Genomic DNA, 24368 nt, shown 5'->3' with positions numbered 1-24368 from the left:
TCTTTGCTTCCGGTCTGCCAACCAATTTTCTATCCATGTCAACACCCTACCCCCTTAAGGCTAACTGATCTGTAATTCCCCGTTTCCTCTCTTGCTCCTTTCTTGAAAAGTGGGATAACATTAGCAATCATCCAATCCACAGGTACTGATCCTGAATCTATTGAAAATTGGAAAATGATCACCCATGCATCCACTATTTCTAGAGCCACCTCCCTGAGGACCCTGCTATTTTTATCATCCTTCAGTCCCATTAGCCTACCCAATACTATTTCTCGCCTAATGAAGATTTATTTCAGTTCCTCTACCCCCTTAGATCCTCTGTCCTCCAGTACATCTGGGAGATTGTTTGTGTCTTCCTTAGTGAAGACAGATCCAAAGTACCTATTCAACTCTTCTGCCATTTCCTTGTTGCCCATAATAATTTCACCCGTGTCTGCCTTCAAGGGACCCACATTTGACTTTGCTACTCTTTTTCCCTTAACATATCAAAGAAGCTTTTACTGTCCTTCTTTATATTCCTGGCCAGCTTCCCCTCGTACTTCATCTTTTCAGCCCGTATTGCCCGTTTTGTTTCCTTCTGTTGTCCTATGAAAGTTTCCCAATCCTCTGGCTTCCAGCTACTCTTTGCTGTGTTATACATCTTTTATTTTAGTTTTATTCTATTCCTAACTTCTCTTGTCAGTCACGGTTGCCTCCTACTCCCCTTAGAATCTTTCTTCCTTTTTGGAATGAAATGATCCTGCATCTTCCGGATTATGCCCAGAGATTCCTGCCATTGCTGTTCCACCATCATTCCTGCTAGTGTTAAAGAGGGAACTGCAGATGCTGGAGATTTGAGAATCGAAGGGTTTCGGCCCGAAACGTTGCCTATTTCCTTCGCTCCATAGATGCTGCTGCACCCGCTGAGTTTCTCCAGCTTTTCTGTGTAACCATCATTCCTGCTAGGGTCCCTTTCCAGTCTACTTTGGCCAGCTCCCCTCTCATGCCTTCATAGTCCCCTTTGTTCAACTGCATGACTGCCACTTCTGATTTAACCTTCTCCTTCTCAAATTGCAGATTAAAACTAATCATATCATGATCACTACCTCCAAGCGGTTCCTTTACCTAGAGTTCTCTTATCATATCTGGTTCATTGGACAACACTAAATCCAGAATTGCCTTTTCTCTGGTCGGCTCCATTACAGGCTGCTCTAAGAATCCATCTCGGTGGCATTCTACAAACTCTCTTTCTTGGGGTCCTGAACCAAGCTGATTTTCCCAGTCTACCTGCATATTGAAATCCCCCATCACCACAGTGGCATTACCTTTGCTACATGCCAGTTTTAACTCCTGCTACAACTTACACCCTACATCCGGGCTACTATTTGGGGGTCTGTAGATAACACCGATTAGTGTCTTCTTGCCTTTACAATTCATCAACTCAATCCACAGTGACTCTACCTCATCAGTCCCTATGTCTTCCCTCGCAAGGGACTGAATTCCCTCCCTCACCAGCAGAGCTACCCCCCCCCCCCCTCCTCTGCCCACCTGTCTGTCCTTTCTATAGGATGTATAACCCTGAATATTAAGTTCCCAGGCCTGATCCTCCTGCAGCCACGTCTCAGTAATCCCCACAATGTCATTACTACCAACCTCTAACTGAGCCTCAAGCTCATCTACTTTACTTCTTATACTTCGCACATTCATATACAATACTTTTAATTCCTTACACATCTCACCTTTCACATTGATCCCTATTAGACTTGGCCATACTCTCCTATCCCTTTGTGAGCTTCCTCTCCCGTTAATTCTGGGGTCATTAACCATCTGCTGTGGATTTGGAAGCAACAGCAACAAAGAGCAGCAGGAGAAAACACTGATTGGCTCTAGCCCAAGTGGGAGGAGAGAAGTGAGTCAGAGGGGGGAAAACAGTTGAAAACTGAGGAATTTGGTTTGTAAATTGGTAAATTAGGCAATTTATCAGTCAATATAAGCAAGACGGCTCTAAGGGAGCGGCAGTGAATGAGTGGCCTTGTGAGGGAAGTGCCCTGTGAGTAATGCACAGAGTGCCCTCTATGTTTCTATCCCTTTACTCTCTTTCCCTTTAACTCCATCCTCGAATATCCCATTTGACACCCCACCAAACCTTATTCAGTTTAAAACCACCTGTGTAGCAGTGGCAAACATGCTTGCCAGAATGCTGGTCCCCCACCTGTTATGATCCCTTTTGTACAGTTCCCCCTTACTCCAAAACAGATCCCAGTGATCTAAGAATCTAAATTCCTGCCCCCTGCACCAGTTCCTCAGCCACACATTCAGGTCCGGTATTTCCCTGTTCCTGCTTTCGCCAGCACAGGGAACTGGAAGCAAACTGGAGATATCAACTCTGGGGATCCTGCTTTTCAGCACTAGTCTTGCAAGTCAGTGTTTGGCCCATATCCCTCTAAACATGTCCTATCCATGTACAGTATCTGTCTAATTGTTTCTTAAACTCTGCACTTGAACCTGCCTCAACTCCCTCCTCCGGCAGTTCGTTCCACACACCCACTACCCTTCGTGTGAAAAAGTTACCCCTCAGGTTCCTATTAAATCTTTCTCCCCTCACCGTAAACCTATGTCCTCTGGTTCTCGATTCCCCTACTCTGGGCAAGAGACTCTGTGCATCTACCCGATCTATTCATCTCATGGAACATGGATATCAATCTCCGCTTTAAAGATACTCAATGACTTGGCCTCCACAGCCGTCTATGGCAAAGAATTCCACAGATTCACCATCCTCTCACTAATTAAATTACCCCTCAACTTACACTTCATATATTTTATATCTTGTTCCAGCTCAAGATGTATTAATATAGTTAAAATATATGATACATTTTAAAGCAACAATACATTTTGCGCATCTCGATTGTACTGTACCTCCTTAATTGTCTAGATACAGTGGATGTGGAGAGGATGTTTCAGGAATGCACTGACGTGGAGGGAACCTGCAGGTGGTGGCGCTCCCTTGCTCCATCTGCTCTTGTCCTTCTTCAGCTCAGTTTAGTTTATTGTCACATGTACCGAAATACAATGAAAACCTTTTGCTGTGTGCTAAACCAATCAGCAGAAAGACCAGACAATTACTATCGAACCATTTACAGTGTACAGAAACATGATAAGGGAATAACATGTAGTGCAAGATAAAGCCAGTAAAGTCCAATCAAAGATATACTAAGGGTCACCAATGAGGTAGATAGCAGTTCAGCGCTGCTCTCTGGTTGGGGTAGGATAATTCAGCTGCCTGATAACAACTGGGAAGAAACCGTCCCTGAATCTGGACGTGTGTGTTTTCACACTTCAATACCTTTTGCCCGATGAGAAATTGAGAAGCGGGAATGGCCAGGGTGCGACTCATCCTTGATTATGATGGTTGCCTTGCCGAGGCCGCGTGAGGTGTAAATGGAGTCACTGGAGGGGAGGTTGGTTGGTTTGTGTGATGGGTCTAGGCTGCGGCCGTTCCTTCCTACATATTCTCATGGCCATCCACCAGATCAATTCAATCACTCAGTGTTCTCATTGCTGTTCATAGTCATGGAGTCAGACAGCACGGAAACAGGCCCTTTGGCCCAACTCATCAATGCTGATCGAGATGCTCCATCCATGATACTCCCACCTGCCCACGTTTGGGTCATATTCCTCTAAACCTCTCCTATCCATGTAGCTTTTTGAAATGCTGTTATATTACCTTCCTTAACTACCCCCTCTAATAGCTTGTTCCATTAACACCCACCGCTCTCTGAGAGAAAAAGTTGCATCTGAGAGAAAACTCTGAGAGAAAGAGCAGGAAACATGTTCCCGATGTTGGGGGAATCCAGAACCAGGGGCCACAGTTTAAGAATTAGGGCTAGGCCATTTAGAACAGAGAAAACTTGTAACAGGAAAAACTTTTTCAACCAATGAGTTGTGAATCTGGAATTCTCTGCCCCAGAAGGAAGTGGAGGCCGATTCTCCGGATGCTTTCAAGAGAGAATTAGACAGAGCTCTTAAAGATAGCGGAGTCAAAGGATATGGCGAGAAGGCAGGAACTGGGTACTGATTTTTATGATCAGCTATGATCATATTGAATGGCGGTGCTGGCTCAAGGGGCCAAATGGCCTACTCCTGCACCTATTGTCTATGTCTATTGTCTAAAATATTGCCCATCTCACCTTAAAACAATGTCCTCAGGTCATTGATTACCCTACTTTGGGTAAAAGACTCTGAACATTACCACTATCCATTCCCCTCATGATGGTATGCACTTCTATAAGATCGCATCTCAATTCCTTTCTACACAGCACGTTATATTCCACTTGGATAGCTTACAATTATAGAATATAGTGCAGCACAGGAACAGGCCCTTTGGCCCACAATGTTCATGATGAACATGATGACAAGTGAAACTAATTTCATCTGCCTGTACATTATCCATATCCATCCATTCCCTGCATATCCATGTGGCTGTCTAAAAGTCTTTTAAATGCCACTTTTGTATCTGTCTCCACCACCACCCCTGGCAGCGTATTCAAAGTCCTCACCCCACTGTGTGAAAAACTTGCCTCACACATTTCCTTTAATCCATGCCCATCTCACCTGAACTCACTCTCGGGCAAAGATCATTTAGCTCTACTCTCAAGTATTACCATAGATAAGCACTTAGATACCTTAGATAAGCATCTCAGATACAGTACAAGTGTATAACAGTAGTACACTGAGACGGCGTAAGGAGGCACCAGTTTAGCACCATTTTCAAGTCCCAGTTGTTTAATGTTTAATTTAGTTTAGAGATACAGCATGGAAACAGGCCCTTCAGCCCAGCAAGTCCACACCAACCAGCGATCCCCACACACTAACACCCTCCTACACACACTAGGGACAATTTACACTTATACCGTCTATTTACCTACAAACCTGTCTTTCAACTGTGGGAAGAAACCAAAGGTCTCCGAAAAAACCCACCCAGTCACGGGGAGAATGTACAACCCCCGTACAGACAGCACCCATAGACGGGATCGAATCCAGGTCTCCGGCTCAGCAAGCGCTGTAAGGCAGCAACTCTACAGCTGTGCCACCGTGCCGCCACATGTAGAGTTTGTAACCTGACCATGACGGCCCGTTGTGGCGATGTTGCAGAGTCAGCCTGGCCAAGCCAAACCAAGTTTTCATGGCTTCTGTACAGATCACTGAGATTTTTAGCAACGCTGGGGATTTTAATGGTAACTAGACCAAGACGTGTGGTTGCGGGGGAGGGGGGGGGGGGGCTGGGATGGGAGGAGAGAGAGGGAGAGACAGGGAGAGAGGGGGGGGAAGGGGAGAGGGAGGAAGGGATGAGAGAGGTGGGGGGGAAGGGAGGGGGAGGGTGGGGAGGGGATGGGGTGGAGGGATGGCGGTAGGAGAGTGTGGAGGGGGAAGGGGGAATACTCTCAGCAGCTGGGCAACATTAATATTTTTTTAAATGTCATGGAGGGGGAGAGATCTCCCACTCCTGTCCGATTGTGATGTGATTGTACCACGTGAAGGTTCCAATCTCCCATCCCTGTCCCATTGTGATGTCATATATGTAAATGAGATCCATTGTGACTGGATCTGTGCGGTGGCACTGTGACTCATGCAGCAGTTTGATTTTTTTAATTTTTTGATGTTTTGTGAACAATTTTATTCAAAATCTGGGGGAATAATTGACCAAATCTAGAGAGGAGTGCATTTATGAAATCGTAAGTTAAATCCCTACCGAAATTGTAAAAATCTCCAAGTTTTTGCTTCTGGTTTTCGCGAAAGTACATTTCACATGCAAAATGACACACACACACACACACACACACACACAAACACACATGTACACAAACACACACACACACACACACACACACACACTTTTATTAGGATTTTATTAAAAATGTGTACATAAAAACGACGACATTTAAATGATGAGTGGATATGCGAATGTAAAAGTGAAATCGCTAAAATCGCCAAAAATCTAATCTGAAAATCCAATCTGACATACACCCACAAACAAACACACACATTGATTTTGATTTTGTTTCGATTGTTTCCAATATATAATTACATAACATAACATAAATTTCACAATTCATCATATAGTTTACCAAACATGCTGGCATGATGCTGCATAATCATTCAGGTGCTCCTGGTAAATGTCACAAAGGTGAGTAGAATTTTAAAGAATCACCCAGTGTTACTATTGTTGAGCGACGCTGACTAGCATGACTGGAATTAGTTCATAGTTCACTGTCACTCAGCACTGCTGCAAAATCATTCAGGTGCTCATTATGCCATTCACCACTACTTCTACTAATGCAAAGGCATTTGTTGGCCTTAGCCTATATGCCACCCCTGGTTCCACGAATATAGCACCTCAGACCAGTTTATCCAGCATGGCAGTCCTCAGTTTGTTAATGCTGTCAAAGCATGTGTCGTTCCACAGTACACTGATGTAGGTGGCCCTACCCAATGCCCCGTTTGGTCTCCCAAAGTGTGACTTTATCTTTAATGGCAGTCCTCAGTTTGTTAACGTTGTCCAAGGCCTGTGTCATTCTGTGTGGAGAGCCTGTGTGGAGAGGGTGGCGGATTTCCGCTTCCTGGGAATCCATATTGAGGAGGACCTGACGTGGAGCGTGAACACCTCTGCGCTGCTGAAAAAGGTCCAGCAGAGACTGCACTTCCTGAGGGTGCTCAGGAAGAGTAACATCACTCAGAGACTGCTGCTGTCCTTTTATCGGTGCTCCATTGATGCGTGTATGCGTGTGGTACACCAGCTGCACAGCGGCTCAGAGGAAAGCGCTCCAGAGGGCCATTGACAACGCCCAGAGGATTGCCGGCTGCCCTCTCCTTACCTTGGAGGACTTACACAGTTCCCGCTGCACCAAAAAATCCCAGAGTATCATAAAGGACATTTCCCACCCCGGACACTCCCTGTTTGAACTGTTGCCGCCAGGCAGACGGTACAGATCTACAAGGACAAGGACGAACAGACTAAAAAACAATTTTTACCCCACTGCTATAAAAGCACTAAATGTAGCCGCCAAGGAACGCAGGGGCGAGACATACTAAGGGACTGTGGTACACTGTGAAATCGACAGAAGGATGGAGGGTTGGGTGTTTATGCGTGCTATTTTTGTGATATTTATTTTAGTTGTTTATCTTCTAATATTTTACCTTGTATGTATTGTTAGCTTTTAGAAATGTTTGAATGGTGCACTGACTGGCCGACATTTTTAAATTTCGTTGTACATGGTTCATGTTACAATGACAATAAAGAAACTATTCTATTCTATTCTATTCTATTCTATTCTATTCTATTCTATTCCACAGCTAGTACACGGATGTTGGTAGCCCAACTTCTACCTCTTCTTGCAGTGCCCTGTTTGGGCTCCCAAAGTGTGAGGGGATTAGCAGACAGTTCAGGGTTCCTCTCACAGACTTTGAAAGCACTCTTGGCAGACCAGCGTATATTGCCATTAGCCAAAAATCACAATTTCCAGTTCAATTTTCCAAGAATGTAATTGTAATTGTGCAAACCTACTCATCACTTTGTGCAAGTCATATTGAATATGCATTATGGTGAGTGCAGACAGCATGTCACTGCTCATGGAAGTCCTGGTGTAGTGATGCAGGTGATGGACACTCGTGGCACGCCTGCAGATATTTCCATTCAGCCATAAATCATGTTTTCCAGTTCCATTTTCCAAGAATGTAACTGCACAAACCTAGTCACGACTTTGTGCAAGTTATGGGCAAAGTCATAGTGAATGTGGATTAAGGCAATTGCAGACAGCCTGTCATTGCTCATGGGAGTCCTGGTCTTTGCTTCTTCGAAGATGTGAAAATGTGTTTGTACTCGTTGGCTGGATCAAAGTAAGATGCCGAGCGAGATCGCGCCCACTGCAAGCATGCCGCCTCAGGCGAGCATCCCTCTGTCGCTCAGGCTCATGACCAAAGGACCCGGCTACCTCCGCAGTCAAATAGAGGGGGACAGGGGGGGGGGTCGGCACAGCGCCGTGGAGAGACTGGCTGCCGACAAGGCCAAGTACTTGAAGGGCCAGATGGCAAGGGGGTGCAAAGTGGACCCCAATGGTTTGGGCAGTTCTGCCCTCGAGGAAGGTAGCGGCAGTGGCACCAGGGCCAGCAGCAACACAAAGATTTACCTGGCCTCCGGCAGCACCCAGCAGAGCGGGCAGCTGGTGCTCCCGCCTGACATTGTGCATCACTCCAACTCCAAGAAGCAGCTCAGGCCCGACTCGCTGGTCATGTACCGGCAGAAGTGCGAATTCGTGCGGGGAGCGACGGCCACCAGCAGCGCCCGCAGTTTCAAGGGCAGTGGCAGCCTGGCCCGTTGGCTGCTGCCCGGCTCTAGTGGCCGGGGCGACAAGCAGCAGGGGCTGGCAACGGGAGCAGCAACGTCGGAAGGGGGGAGAATTAGCAGAGGGGACAGAGGCTGCAGCACCCCAGGGCGCACAAGTAATACACCAGCAGCACTCCAGGAAGTACCAGTCACCACACCAGCAGCACTCCAGGAAGTACCAATCGCCACACCAGCAGCACTCCAGGAAGTACCAGTCGCCACACCAGCAGCACTCCAGGAAGTACCAATCGCCACACCAGCAGCACTCCAGGAAGTACCAATCGCCACACCAGCAGCACTCCAGGAAGTACCAATCACCACACCAGCAGCACTCCAGGAAGTACCAGTCGCCACACCAGCAGCATCCCAGGGTGCGCAAGTAACCACGCCAGCAGCGCCACGAGAAGCAGCATCAGGTCGCTCCAAGGAGCCGCTCAAGCGGCAGGTTGGTGAAGACAGATTATGGCGCTTGCACTCCAACCTCAGCTGCGCTTCTCCCGAGCCTGCTCGGGCTTGGACAGTTTCCTCGAGCACTGTGGATTCGAGCTTGAGGTGATCGAGAACCTGGCCAGGGAGAAGTTTGCCACCGCGCTGCCTTTGAAAGCCTTGCCCTCATGTTTTGCACCGTGAAAGGCCTGTCCCACTTGGGTGACATTTTCAGCGACAGCCTGAAAAGAGGTTGTCGCGTCGTGGTCGGGTTGTGAAGCGGCTTGATGCGTGGTGACGCATGTAGTGACGCTCGATGTCTCCTTGTCGCCGCTGGATTTTGGAATGTTCAAAATCCAGGAGCGACATCTGGCTGTCTCATCATGTCGTGCGCCTGTCACACTCTGACGTATGCTGTCCTGCTGGTGACCACCGGTTACGGTTAGGGCTTGGGTTAGGGACCACAGATGGGTTGTAAAATATTCTTACTTTAATGCATTAATATATTAAAATTAATACAATAAAATCAATTGTGCAAATGAAAAGATATCCGTCCAGTTTTATTTACAGATGTATTTGTCTGCTTCCAGATCCAATCACCATCTCTAACTTTTCAAAGGGATGGATTCAGTGAGTGTAGACTGAACACCCCTCTCCCCCCCTCCTTCTTCCCCCCCTTCTTTTCCCCCCCCCCCCCCCCCCCCCCCCCCCCCCCACGCTTCCCCTTCTCCCACTCAGGGCTCTCACTTAACTTTCGTTCCTGGTTGCCAGCCGGGTAACCTAGGCAGCTTTTTAGGTTGTCAAATGACAGTTTAGGTGGTCATTCAAGACAGCTTGCATGGCACATGCAATAATGTGCTCGGACGAAGTGCATAGTTACCAGTCGGAATTATGCTGAATGAAGCATTCACATTTTATTTCAAAGTCACGCGAGTGACTACGTGAAGAGTCCGCCAGCCCCCATGCGCGTCAATGCGTCCAGCGCATGGCGTGAGTCGGAACAGTTTCAAACTGCTCTGACCAGGTAAGTCCATTTTTCACCGGGCCGCTCTATAGCGGGCCCAGAGTAGCTATGGAGAAGGCCAGGGGTTTGGGTCGTCGTGGAAGCTCCAGTGGAGCTAGAGTAAAAAACATGTTTTCACCGCAGTTCAAGCTCCCCACGGAAGCAGGCGGCTGAATTTGGAGACCACTGTAGGTCGTGACCGCTGCAGAGCTCCATACGGGAACAAGCAGCCAAAGTTGGAGGCAGCCATGGAGCTCCGCAAGCAGCTAGAATTCAATATAGCGCTGCATGGCAGCAGGCGGAGGAAATTATAGACCGCCGTAGGGCTCAATAGGGGCTGGGATAAGTTATTCCAGCTGCCGGAAGCAAAGCTCCATGCAGGGAGGCAGCCGTGGGGCTCCGTAAGGAGCTAGTATTCATAAATTGCGGCTGCCAGCAGCCAGGTCTATTATCGCTGCAGGAGGTTTCCAGCAGCCGGTGAATATTTAAAAATAGCCGTGGCCAAGAGCTACTGCTTGGGTAAGCTCAACTGCAGCAGCACCGGACAATTTTAAACATAGTTATGCTACACCTATGCTGCAACAGCATATAATGTATACTTTATTTTGGGCAGCTATAACAGAGTAGGCATTATTACAGTGGCCATTCGGTCACGTTTGTGACTATAATTCTAAAAGTTATGTTTAATTCTTTGGCAATATAACAATATGTCTTATCATGCCAATGAAGTTTATGTTTTAAAAAAGATAATTACAAGGGACAATTATTATCACATACACCAATGGGGTAATGAAATTGGACTTGCCATAGCAGTCCCGAGCTTCTGGCTTAGGAAGTATTTTGAGCTGTGCCTATCAGACACCTGTGGGAGCTACACCTGGTGGCGTCATGGTAATTTCCGCTCACTAGAGGAGACTGTTGAAGATTCTTTTACAAGAGAATCCAACCATATGCATATAAACGATCGATAAAGTAGTTGAATCTCTGATTTAATAGGGATAGGCTTCTTTTAATCATATAAACATAATTGCCTATGACAACATCTGGCAGGGTTGCAGTGTTTCTCCCACTCTGTCGGGGACAACCCAAAGTTGGGGCAAAGTCATAGCCAAGTCTTGGGACATCTATGGCAGATGTGATTGGGCATTTGTCTCAATTAGAACATCTGATGATTCAGATGATAGCACAAGAAATGCTCCGTTGCAAAGGCATGTCAGGCAGCAGCTCCTGGTTCAGGGTTGCAATTTTCCTCCCACTCGGATGTAAGGAGTAGTGGAGATGGTGCAAAAATATATGCACATATGCCTGAAGCAGCTCCTGGTTCAGGGTTGCAATATTCCTCCCACTCGGATGTATGAAGTGATGGAGATGAAGCCATATATATTATGCTCCGTATTACGGAAGCATGCACAGGCAGTTCAAGTCATATGCCTGGAGCTGCCCTGGTTTCAGGGTTGGTATTTACCTCCCACCCAAAATACTATCGGAGATGGTGTCACAAAATATCCTTGGTGTTATGGAAGCATACACAGACAGTCTGAGGCATACGGATATGGCAACGCCTGGTTCAGAGTGGAAATTTCTCCCATTCTAAGAGAGTGTCAGATCAGTATGGACTGACTGCAAATGTGCCCCGAACATGACTATGTGCCGGGATTCCATGCTTTAATGCATGATGTGCGACAATCGCATAAGGAAAAGCTGTGTGCTCTTGCCTCTAAAATTGCTATTCCCTCGGGGACCACTACAAGAGGAGTTGGCCAGCGGCATCAGCTATCTAACAGAAATGACAAACATGATGGACAAGGTCTGCAAATGGAACTTTGCTGAAGCTCCAACAAAGAAAATCGACGTGGGGTTAGAGACGCTGGTAAGTAAGGTCTTGTTATTAACCTCCATAAACTCTGAAATGGAGCAGTCTGTTGGCCCAGCTTGGGTTTACAGCCAGCATGGGCTGTCTAGTTGACTTTCACTGTCTCTGGGATAAGATCAGGTTGATGTAGAGACATTGGCAAGGTGCCTTGCATAGTAACCTCTGTAAGTTCCAAGTAGCAACAGTTTGGTTACCCTGGATCAGGGTAGACCATCATGGGATGGGCTGGCCACAGGAGTCATAGTGACCAGGGAAGCACTGCTTCATCATCTATGAGAGGTTATCAGCTCAATAGAATAAAGTAATTGATGTTTTTCTCAACATATGGTTTATTTCTCCTCAGTTAGTAGTTACTGGTTCATTGGAATCATCATTGCCATCCTCTCTGGGGCAGGTAGTTACCAGCAGGAAGCTTGTCTGGCATATAATATCTTTATCTGACCTGCAGGTTTCATGTTGTGAATCAACAATGTATATATAATAATCCATAGGCTCACAATACCTGTATTCCTGATTGAGTGGGGGGTCGAAGAGTTGGTGTTGTGCACTCTGGCGACTTAGACATGTGGTTTCAGTCAAAGGACTGCAAGATAATTCCTGATTCAGCCTTGCATTATACTAATCTCCACTCTGCAGGAAAACGCTGAGTATTCATGGTGACTCTTAGTCAACAGTTCACAGGGGACTCGTATTCCCACATCTAAGGAAGACTGTTGATTCAGCTCTAGTCATTAGCTGCTGATTATATATTATCAGTGATCTGTATGAATAATTAGATGATGCATTTTGTGCGGGTAGGAAAGACCCATTTTTCTGTCCGTAGGACCAATAGAGGAACAGCGGTTCCGAGTGCAATCAGTGACAGCTCATGTGTATATGTGAGTCAATGGCTGTTGTGTTTTGTTCTTTTTAAATATTTTATCCTGTGTCTTCTATGGGACAGCCTGTCTTCTCGGGCAGCTAGCTCTGCACGATTGTATGAGAACCTTGTGAACAACATATGTGAGTCAATTCTATACGGAAGTAACAGGTTTGTGTGGCTTCCAGTTTGAGCCTAGATGAACTTTATGGGAGAGCACAATTGACATTGCTTGTGCAGCTTTATCATTTCTGTAATACCATAAGTGGGACATAAAAGATTGGTTCTTCACCTACTATTCACTAATAGTAAGATTAAACGAGAACTTACCAGTTTGAAGTTTGATCTTTATTTTATGAGGAGGAACGTTGAGGGAATACGTGAAGAACCCCGCTTACGACGCATGCGTGTCATCCTTCAAAGCAGCGGTGTGAGGTCACAGATACACCATAATGACCTAAAATAGTAAGATTATTAAAGAGATACCAGTTTAAGATATGACCATTCGAGGGTGGGAGCGGAGGGCACGTATTCCCTCAACGTTCCTCCTCATAAAATAAAGATCAAACTTCAAACTGGTAAGTTCTCGTTTAATCTTACTATTTTACTTCGGAGTCACGTGAGTGACTACGTGAAGATTTCAAAGCTCTGTGACCTCATGCCGTGGAACGAGTCCATGCTTCACAACTGCCTTCGTAGTTTGGGAGAAATTGTTAATGATATTCAAAACATTCATACCAATTATTTAATGGAAATGATAAATAATATCTAATTAATTCAAATCATAACCCTGTATTCTTCAGGGATAAATTATCATACAGAACTTAAAATTTTCCCCGAAAACGTTCCCATACTGCTAACTGGTTTGTTATAAAATTTCTGAAATGTTTTCTCCGACAACCATCCTGCAATCCTGAGGATTTGGTCCATGGATACATCAAGGCGTTTTGCTGCGGATGTAGCTGCAGCCCTGGTGGAGTGAGATTTAAATATGTTAGTGCCCACTCCCGCCTATCTTAACCCATATTTCAGCCACCGCGAAATGGTCTGAGTTTACACTCTACGGTACGGTTTCTTATAGCTGATTAAAGACCATTTCCTTGCCTCTGATAGCCTTTGTCCTTTCAATGTATAACAAAACGTGCTTCACTATACAGAGGCGTTTGTCCTCCGGGTAGGCCATAAATTCTATGACCTGCCCCGCTGATCCTGGTCTATTATGTTTAATAACACGGTCCTGGATCACAAAACCCAAACTTCCTGCCGCCATAGTCAAGCCATCCAGTCTTACTTTTTGCAATAACTGGACCCTTTGCGCTGTGACTAGCGCCATCAGCATTACCATTTCTTAGTTAGTTTATCCAGATTTAATGCTGTAGCCGGCGACCAATTCCTTAGCATGGTCAGGACCACACTTACATCCCAGATTTGTTGTATCTTGTTTTGGGTGGCTTGGTGTTAAAAATGCCTCCTAAAAGTTTAACTACCAAAGGATGTGATCCCACAGACTGTCTTTCTGTTCCTTGCCACCAATAACTTGGCAATGCACTTCTGGCACTATTCTCAGTGCTGTAACTAAGTCCTCCATAGTGCAGGCTGGTGAGAAAAACTCTAGCACCGCCGGAACATCCTTATTTCTGTGGTCCAGAAGGTTATTATGGCAGTAATTAGTCCATTTTTTAATATGACCTAAATACTGTTTTTGTGTAGACCTTCTTTGTGCTGCTGTGATCATGTCCACAGTTCTTTTTGATAGCCCCATGTCCCGTAGCGGGTCTTTTAAAGTCTACAACCTAATAAATCAATATTTTCTATGGCCTGGATAGCTATCCTGAGTTATTGGATGCACCAGTAACTTAGGACTATGTCTTAAAGTTATACATGGTTCCAGCACCATGTCCTGTACCACGGAAAACCATGGTTTGGTAAGCCAATCAGGTACTAAGAAATCCCAGATGCCGATTCCTGTTGAATTTCCTTAGTACCCGATTGATTAGGCAGAAAAGGAGGAAATACATAAATGAACCATTTCCCCCCCAGTGCAGTGAAAATGCATCTGTAGCTTCTGCCCCAGGATCTGGTTCCAATGATACATACCTCGGTAACTGGTGATTTAAACCTGGATGCAAATCTAATATCCGGCCTTCCATACTTTACTGTGATTTCAGCAAATACCGTTCTATCCAACATTCATTCAGTACTTTCAATAAATTTTTGTGACCTGGTGTCTGCCACTGAATTAGTATCCCTGGTAGATACGTAGCCGATAACCAAATATTCCTTTGGACACACCATTGCCAAATTGAGTTTGCCAATTCATCACAAGATGTTGATATATTTCCACCCATATGACTTATATATGCCACCACCGAGGTATTATCTATCTGCAATCTAACATGCTGCTGTTTCATTCCTGAGCAATAAGATTTTAGCCCATAAAATGCACTTAACATTTCTAAGTACTTTATACCCTTAGTGTTAAGTAGGTTAGCTTCTTGTATATTCCATCTCCCCCCACAGCTCAAGATGGTATCAGTTGTACCCCAACCAATTGCACTGGCATCTGTTTGTAATAGCACAGACAGGTTGTCAATAACTATTGGGTTGGAGCAATACTTAACATTGTGTTCCCACCATTGTAATTCTTTTATGGCTTCAATTGTTAGCTCCATTGGCCATCAAAAAATGGCCTCTATTAATTTTGAGTGCTCTAATCCTTTTGTAACTCTGTGGCTTTCCCTATTAGTAAAGTCATTAACATATTAAATGTGTTAATGGTGTCAATTTTGACTTAATTGGATGGATAATGAATCCCAGCTCTTCAAACAATTGTTTAGTGGCAACCACTGCCTGACATGCCAATTCATAAGTTATTCCCACAATAAGTATATCATCCAACTATGCCATTACTCTATGATTTTGGTGTTGCGGCAATACCAAAGCTGGTCTAAATTTTTTTCCCTCTGATGGGTATGGTATAGTAAGCTCTTTAAGATCAATACTTGCCATAAAGTAGCCTGCTGAAACTAACTCTTTAGCACTGCTAAAAGTATCCATTTTAAAAATGAACATATTGCACAACATTGTGAAGCGTTGATAAATCAATAATAATACGGCAACCCCCATCTTTCTTATTTCTAATAAATATGTTTGAGACAAATTCGTGTTGTTCAGGTTTAGTTTGTTCCATTACCCCTTTAGTGAATAATCTTTGTAGTTCTATGTGAGCTTTAGCTTGTTCCAATTTAGTAAGCATGTATATTCTGTCCGGTGTATGTTGTACTGGAGGGTTTTGTTTGTGTAGAAACTCTATCAGATATCCCTTATACTGCTAAGGATATATCTGTCCATAGTTATATTACACCATGCTTCCAAATGAAGTTGCAATGTCCCTCCAACTTCCGTGCTCCCTATTAATTCTGGAGCCCCAGATTCACCTACCTCCATGGTTATCGGTGGTAACCGAGTTATTTTCTTGGTTTCATACGCGGTTGTGGAGGGCCTAAAGGTTAATGTTAGGGTAGATGCTGAAGTAGAGGCTTTGGCATCTTCCACAGTGGTCATCCCGGGCCAAACCCTAAAAAGTACGCTGCTGCTGGGTACCTCTGCCCAATTCTTTGTAGTATTATTACAAAAAACTACCTTTCTTAGGATGCCCATAAGGTTAATCTCTTTTCCCCAGATATCCTTTGGATGCTCTAATCAGCCCCAAAGTCTTGGCCTCCTCATCCAAATCTTTAACCTGTTTGGACAGGTCTCCCCCAAATAACAGGATCTATAGCCCTTTGCTTACATAGTATAGCGAACTTAGGGTCTAGAGCTGGCTGAATGGCCCTCTTTCTAATATTTTTCAGTTCAAACTGCACGTTGCAAAATAGTGCTAATGGCATCCTTGTGGTCACTAGTCATGTCCACCTTTTCTAACGTGCGGGCCAAGGCTGTTATGCCCGCCATGAGACCTTTCAGAGTATTTTGGATTTTAATATCCTGACTCCTAACGGCCTGCCCAACATGTCTGCAAATGCACCTGTAACACTGGCTACATTAAGAGCACCACAATTTCCCAGGGTATAAATGCCTTGTCAACACTTCAGCAAAAGTATTAGCTTGAAATTGATGGGTGGACATATATTCAATACTTACAGCCATCCTCCTCGAGATCATTCTCAGTGTGTTCCTGCTGGAAGTACTGGCCCATCATCTCCAGCAGGTTGTTTTTCCCCCCTTCAATAGGGGAAGGTGGCTCCATCACCTGCTCAGATTCTGACCCAGTCAGACCTTCAATACCCTCCTCAGAGGCGTCTGATATTTCATGCAGCCCTTATGGGAAACTGCTGTGGGACTTATATTTTTTGCCCACTGTGGCTATCCTCCAATCCTGGAGCCTGCCACTGTGGAGAAATTTACTCCAGCAACCGCTCCAGCCGACTTACATGCTCTCGGGCACTAGTCGATTGCGAGTGCTTTAATATATCGGACCGCTCCTGCTGACCTTGGTGCTCTCGGGCACTAGTCGCACGTGGTATTTCGCAGCCGGTCCCCATGCCTACGGGCACTGGTCACTCCCGGCCTCCCGATATACTTGTGCCGCTCCTCACGGTCCCGGTACTCACGGGCACCTCTACCCATTTAGGGTGAAGTTTGGCACTTGCTCCCTTATGCGAGATGCTGGTGCCGACATTCGTTGCTGCCTGCTGCTGGTCAGTAAACGGCAGCGACATCTGTGGCTCTGCACTGACGTCCGTAGCTGGCTGCCTGCTGTTCAGAAACAGCAGCGACGTCTGTGGCTCTGCACTGACGTCCGTAGCTGGCTGCCTGCTGTTCAGAAACAGCAGCGACGTCTGTGGCTCTGCACTGACGTCCGTAGCTGGCTGCCTGCTGCTCTTCAGAAAACGGCAGCGACGTCTGTAAAGAAAAAAGGTAAGGAAAAAATTGTTCTTACCTGTGCTGGTTCTCAGCCTGCCGTTTGGGAGGAACGTCCTTCCTCCCGCAGCCCCACGGACCCCGTAGCGTAGGTCCTTGGGCTGTTGTCCGAGATGTCGGCTGACGGCTACGGGGTACTCCTGTCGGCGTCTTTCCCCCCCCAGCTGAAGTTGTACCAACTCCCACTAAGGGACTATCATGTAGTGGCCGTTTGCTGGTTACCTGCTGCTTGCAGATACCTCCCTTGCCGGCTTTAAAACAGCCTTCCTGTAGGAAAAAGTAAGGAAATAAACGACGTTCCCTTACCTTTCTATTGCAGGTTCGAAAACCCTGCCGTTTGGGAGGAACGTCCTTCCTCCAGCGATGACGAGTTGCAATGCGTGTAGCGATATGCCATGCATGCGTCGTAAGCGGGGTTCTTCACGTAGTCACTCACGTGACTCCGAAGTAAAATGTTATGCAGGGTGTCTTTTATTTGACCACTCTAATAGCCAACACTCATTATTCTGTCAAAGAAGGGTTTCGGCCGGAAACATTGCCTTTTTCCTTTGCTCCATAGATGCTGCTGCACCCGCTGAGTTTCTCCAGCATTTTTGTGTACCTTCGATTTTCCAGCACTGCAGTTCCTTCTTAAACTCATTATTCTGTCCTCTGCTTGAATTTATGTGCAATAGCGTTATCTGTTGGACCTTTATTGTGAAAGGTCAGGAAGTAGGAAGCAGGAAGTAGTCTCCTGTCTTTGTTTGTCTTGTCATCTTTTAACATCAGAAGCAATCCTTCCCACTCCTTGCTTGTTACGCTTAAGAAATCAATGGCTGTAAGTTCATATTGTTTACTGTATGCTTGGAATGCTATATTGGAGAGTGTTTATAGCAGATAATGTTAACTCCATATCATTTGTGAATGTTCAGATTATTAGCAGATGGCCATTTTGTAGCACCTTAACATACAAGGAATAGGATTTGCAGTGGCATTAGATGGATTTAAGTATATTGTTTATTATATATTTGCCATATATGTTTCACTGTATTAGAAGGTTTGTTTATTTCTATCTAAATATATATTTCTGCAAAGGAGAGTAATTAGGGATAAAATTGGTCCATTAGAGAGTCAGAGTGGACAGCTATCTGCAGAGGCAAAAGAGATGGGGGAGGTATTGAACAATTTATCTTCTTTGGTATTCACCAAGGAGAAGGATATTGGAAACAAGTAGAATAGCTATGGAAACTATGAGATTCAAAGAAGAGGAAGTACTGACACTTTTGAAAAATATAAAAGTGGATAAGTCTCCAGGTCCTGACAGGATATTACCTAGGACATTGAGGGAAGTTAGTGTAGAAATAGCAGGGGCTATGACAGAAATATTTCAATTGTCATTAGAAATGGGAATAGTGCCGGAGGATTGGCGTACTGCGCATGCTGTTCCATTGTTTAAAAAGGGTTCTAAGAGTAAACCTAGCAATTATAGACCTGTAAGTTTGACGTCAGTGGTGGGCAAATTAATGGAAAGGATACATAGATAATATATATAAGCATCTGGATAAACAGGGTCTGATTAGGAACAGTCAACATGGATTTGTGCCTGGAAGGTCATGTTTGACTAATCTTCTTGAATTTTTTGAAGCGGCTACTCGGGAAATTGATGAGGGTAAAGCAGTGGATGTTGTATATATGGACTTCAGTAAGGCCTTTGACAAGGTTCCTCATGGAAGGTTGGTTAAGAAGGTTCAATGGTTGGGTATTAATGGTGGAGTAGCAAGATGGATTCAACAGTGGCTGAATGGGAGATGCCAGAGAGTAATGGTGGATGGTTGTTTGTCAGGTTGGAGGCCAGTGACTAGTGGGGTGCCACAGGGATCTGTGTTGGGTCCACTGTTGTTTGTCATGTACATCAATGATCTGGATGATGGTGTGGTAAATTGGATTAGTAAGTATGCAGATGATACTAAGATAGGTGGGGTTGTGGATAATGAAGTCGATTTTCAAAGTCAACAGAGAGATTTAGGACATTGGGCAGCGTGGGCTGAAAATGGCAGATGGAGTTTAATGCTGATAAATGTGAGGTGCTACACCTTGGCAGGACAAATCGAAATAGGACGTACATGGTAAATGGTAGTGAGTTGAGGAATGCAGTTGAACAGAGGGATCTAGGAATAACTGTACACAGTTCCCTGAAGGTGAAATCTCATGTAGATAGGGTGGTAAAGAAAGCTTTTGGTATGCTGGCCTTTATAAACAGAGCATTGAATAAAGAAGTTGGGATGTAATGTTAAAATTGTACAGGGCATTGGTGAGGCCAATTCTGGAGTATGGTGTACAATTTTGGTCGCCTAATTATAGGAAGGATGTCAACAGAATAGAGAGAGTACAGAGGAGATTTACTAGAATGTTGCCTGGGTTTCAGCAACTAAGTTACAGAGAAAGGTTGACCAAGTTAGGTCTTTATTCTTTGGAGCGCAGAAGATTAAGGGGGGACTTGATAGAGGTATTTAAAATGAGGAGAGGGATAGACAGAGTTGACGTGGATAAGCTATGCCCATTGAGAGTAGGGAAGATTCAAACAAGAGGACATGACTTGAGAATTAAGGGACAGAAGTTTAGGGGTAACATGAGGGGGAACTTCTTTACTCAGAGAGTGGTAGCGGTGTGGAATGAGCTTCCAGTGGAAGTGGTGGAGGCAGTTTCGATTTTATCATTTAAAAATAAATTGGATAGGTATATGGACGGGAAAGGAATGGAGGGTTATGGTCTGAGTGCAGGTAAATGGGTCAAGGGGAGAATAAGTGTCTGGCATGGACTAGAAGGGCCGAGACGGCCTGTTTCCGTGCTGTAATTGTTATATGGTTATATGGTTAGTATATCTTCCTTTTCCTTTATAGTTTTCACTCGTTTCCAATATTAAGAATGTGACAGCACTGGAAAATCATTAAACTTAAGAGCTGAGATGCTAACTTCATGACACGTGTTTGATTATTGAATCGAGTTTATCTGGCTATCAATCTATGTTCTACTGTTAACAATTGCGTTGGGAGGCCAGTTACACTCATTGTAATGTGCGATGTATATCAGTAAATTGTTATGCAAATATTCCTCTACATTTTACTAATGGGACCAGTATCTTAAGATGATTATGCTTTCAGCAAGTGATCTCAGGATAAAGAACACAACCTTTACTCAATCTCTGGCTTAGTCTCCACGTCATACTGACATTAGGGTAGCTTGTTATAGAAATAATCTCATAAGCAAATAAGCAGGATTGCGTACATTTGAGGTTGACAGTATCACCACCAGAGCAGAGATCAGGGATATCATTAGGTATACAAGTGCACTCATTTGCTAGTGCCTATGTAATGGAAGATAGTTCTTTTGTTTCAATAGTCTCAAGATATTGCTGATGGCTCATTGGCAGCCAATACAATGGATTCCCCTTTCATCATACAGCATGAGGTTTACATAGTGCAGGTTAATAAATGATAGATTTTGTGGCATATGCCAGGATGCTTTTTGTTGATTACAGCTCAGCTTTTAATACAATCATACCCAGCAAGCTGATCACAAAAATGCTAGACCTTGGCCTCAGCAGTCAACTGTGTCGGTGGATATTGGACTTTCTCAGTGAATGCCCACAGACGGTGAGACTTGGACCCTACACCTCAACATCCCTGACCCTCAGCACAGGAGCAGCGCAGGGCTGTGTGCTCAATCCGCTCCTCTACGCCCTATACACACATGACTGCTTGCCCCATCACCCCGCAAATAGGATCATAAAATTTGCAGACGATACAACCATGGTGGGGCTCATCTCAAATGTGAACGAGGTCGCCTGTAGAGAGGAGGTGCACAGACTTTCTGAGTGGTGTGCTCACAACAATCTCTCTCTGAACACTAAAAATACAAAGGAGATCATCACTGATTTCAGGCGACACAGAGCGGAGCTCAGGCCACTGGAGATAGGGGGCGAGGAGGTGGAGAGGGTGCCTAGTTTTAAATTTCTGGGGATCAACGTCAGTGAGGATCTTAAATGGTCTGTGAACTCTGCTGTAGTTGTAAAAAAGGCGCAACAGAGACTTTACTTCCCCAGAACACTGAGGAAGGCCCATCTGTCTGCTAAACTGCTGGAGTCTTTCTACCGCTGTTCAGTAGAAAGCATACTGACTTACTGCATAACTGCCTGGTTTGGGAACTGTTCAGCATCTGACAGAGCAGCTCTCCAGAGGGTGATAAAAAACTGCCCAGGGTATCATTGGACTCCCCCTGCCCCCTCTGGAGGACATTTACCACTCCAGATGCCGCAGCACCTGTAATATCGTGAAATACATTACACATCCTTGTCACCACCTTTTCACACTGCTGCTCTCAGGAAAAAGGTACAGGTCGCTAAAGTCACACACTGCCAGACTCAAGAACAGCTTTTACCCATCAGCGATCTTGGAACTGAACTCTGTCTCGGGAGCAGGTTATGAGGAAGGGGGTGGGGGGGGAGAGAGTGTTAATTTATGTAAATGTGAATCCATGGGTGGGTTTGGGGAGGGAGGGAGTGTAAAAAGTATGAGTATGTGAATGTTTGAAGTTCTTTTAAATGGAGAGACACCGTAATCTCGTTGTATGTGACACATGCAATGACAATAAAGCATTCTGATTCTGATTCTGATATTTGCAGATAGAATTATGCACATTGTTACATAAGTTATTGTCTAACTCAACAATCTATTGGGACTACAGGCCAGTTTAAAGCAAAGGCCCTGTATGTAAGTTAGCATCATGATATTAATAACTCATGTTTTTTCCTACCATTAATGGTTTATCTGTTTAAGTGTTTCACACACAGATTTTGTCCCTGAATGAAACAACAGACTTTGAAATCTTCACGTAGTCACTCACGTGACTTTGAAATAAAATATAAAGATTAAACAAGAACTTACGATTTGAAGTTTGATCTTTATTTTATGAGAAGTTGGAGTGAGAGATTACGTGCCCTCCACTCCCAACCCTATTCTCATAAAGACCATTCGGTAGTTCTAGCCCTTCGATCTTGTTATAGCTTAGCTCAGCAACTATTCTGTGGTTTCATACAGCTACTTTGAAGATTGATGCTCATGCGGGCTGGTGGGCTCTTCACGTAGCAAGGGTCCGGTGTGGGGCGGGGGGGGAGGTGGGAAAGGCGAGGGTCCGGGGGGGGGGGGGGGGGGGGGACGTGGACCCGGCCAGAGCACGGGTCCATTACGGGTCACGGTCGCTGCCAGGACTGTGTGCAGACTCAGTCGTTCCCGCTTCCTGCCCGGCGACGGGAGAACGGTCTCCCCGGACTGACCACCGACAGCGGACCGGACCCACTGGCGAGGCTCAGACCCCGCGGATGGACCGGATGGACCGGGCAGGCAGACACCGCATCCCCCCCACCCCACCGTACCCGGAGAAACGGGAACTCCTTTTTTTGCAAATCATCCCGCGGGTCGGATTCGACCCTTCACGGGTAGTTTAACACCCCTGATAAAAAAAACAAACAGATTCCCCTTCCTGGCAACGCAACGCAACGCAATATTTCACGGTCCCACTCACCCAAACTAGGCCCGAGGCATCGAGGCGATGCATTGAAAATGGCAGTGATCTGATCCCGCCCACTGCGCACGCGTGGAGAGACGGCATCACCAGCTTCCCCCCCACCCCCGTGCAGGCGCGGATGGTCGCAAATATTTTTTTTACAAATCATCCCGCGGGCCGGAGCCAGTATTTCCCGAATTTCGCATTAATTCCTTCAAAGTGGAAACATTGATTGTGCTCACTCTCATTTCACCCCTGCCATCAGGAAGAAGGTACAGGAGCCTGAAAACTGTAATGTCCAGGTTCAGGAACAGCTTCTTCCCTACAGCCATCAGACTCTTAAACACCACAATCTCAAATAAGCTCTGATCTACAATAGACTATTATTGTTATAATTGCCCTTGTATTGTTTGTTTTTTGTGTATATGTACGTGTGTGTGTGTGTGTATCTATAGTGTGTGTGATTTAAATATATGTGTATTTGTGCGTATGCGTATATATACACACACTGAACTTTTTTTCTCTCTCTCGTTTATTACACTGTTTACAGTGTACTATGTTTACATATTCTGTTGTGCTGCAGCAAGTGAGAATGTCATTGTTCTATCTGGGACACATGACAATAAAACACTCTTGACTTGAATCTTGGCTCTAAACTAAACTAAACTAATTAGCGTGGGAGCCAGTTCGCCATGTTCTGTTGTCAAGGTAGGATTAGACTGTTCTTTATAGCTTTAGCTTCAGTTTTAGTATTAATCAAGACTCTTTTAGCTTTAATTTTAGTTTCCTCCGGGTGCTCCGGTTTTGTCCCACATCCCAAAGGCGTGCGGGTTCTCAGGTTAAACGGCCCTCTGTAAAATGCCCCCAGTGTGTGGGGAGTAAATGAAAAAATGGGATTTACACACAAGGACTCAATGTTGTGAGGATCAGGGGATATAGGGAAAAAGCAGGAACGGGGTACTGATTTTGGATGATCAGCCATGATCATATTAAATGGGGGTGCTGGATTGAAGGGCCGAATAGCCTACACCTACACCTATTTTACTTCAGAGTCAAGTGAGTAATTCCGTGAAGACTCCGCCAGTCCGCATGCGCGTCAATTCGTCGCTCGCATGGCGAAGCACCGGACTGGCAGGCGTGTCTTCCTGCCAGCAGTAAGTTTAAACCTACAGGTAAGTTTTGTATTTCTTGTGTTTTTCCTGCAGGATCCTCTTCTTACAGAGGTTTCCTGCTGGATATTGTAGCGAAATCCGGACGAGCCGTGGGGAATCCGGCTGATAGGGAGACTTCGGTCCGGACCGTGGAACGTGGGTAGCCGGCGCACATCGGGTTCACTACCCCAGTCGCTGACAAGGTGGTCAGCGCCTTCTAATTCAGGAGGAAG

General features: G+C 45.3%; 1 pseudogene; it reads left to right on the top strand.

The window, feature by feature from the left end:
* The first annotated feature begins 7877 nt into the window (after positions 1–7877).
* Positions 7878–9231, top strand: LOC129700668 (protein FAM110C-like; annotated as a pseudogene).
* Positions 9232–24368: the final 15137 nt, after the last annotated feature.

The sequence above is a fragment of the Leucoraja erinacea genome, chromosome 10 (assembly GCF_028641065.1).
Source record: "Leucoraja erinacea ecotype New England chromosome 10, Leri_hhj_1, whole genome shotgun sequence".
NCBI classification, from domain to species: domain Eukaryota; kingdom Metazoa; phylum Chordata; class Chondrichthyes; order Rajiformes; family Rajidae; genus Leucoraja; species Leucoraja erinaceus.
The sequence above is the reverse complement of the archived record's forward strand: the minus strand, read 5'-3'. Positions and strand labels throughout refer to the sequence as shown.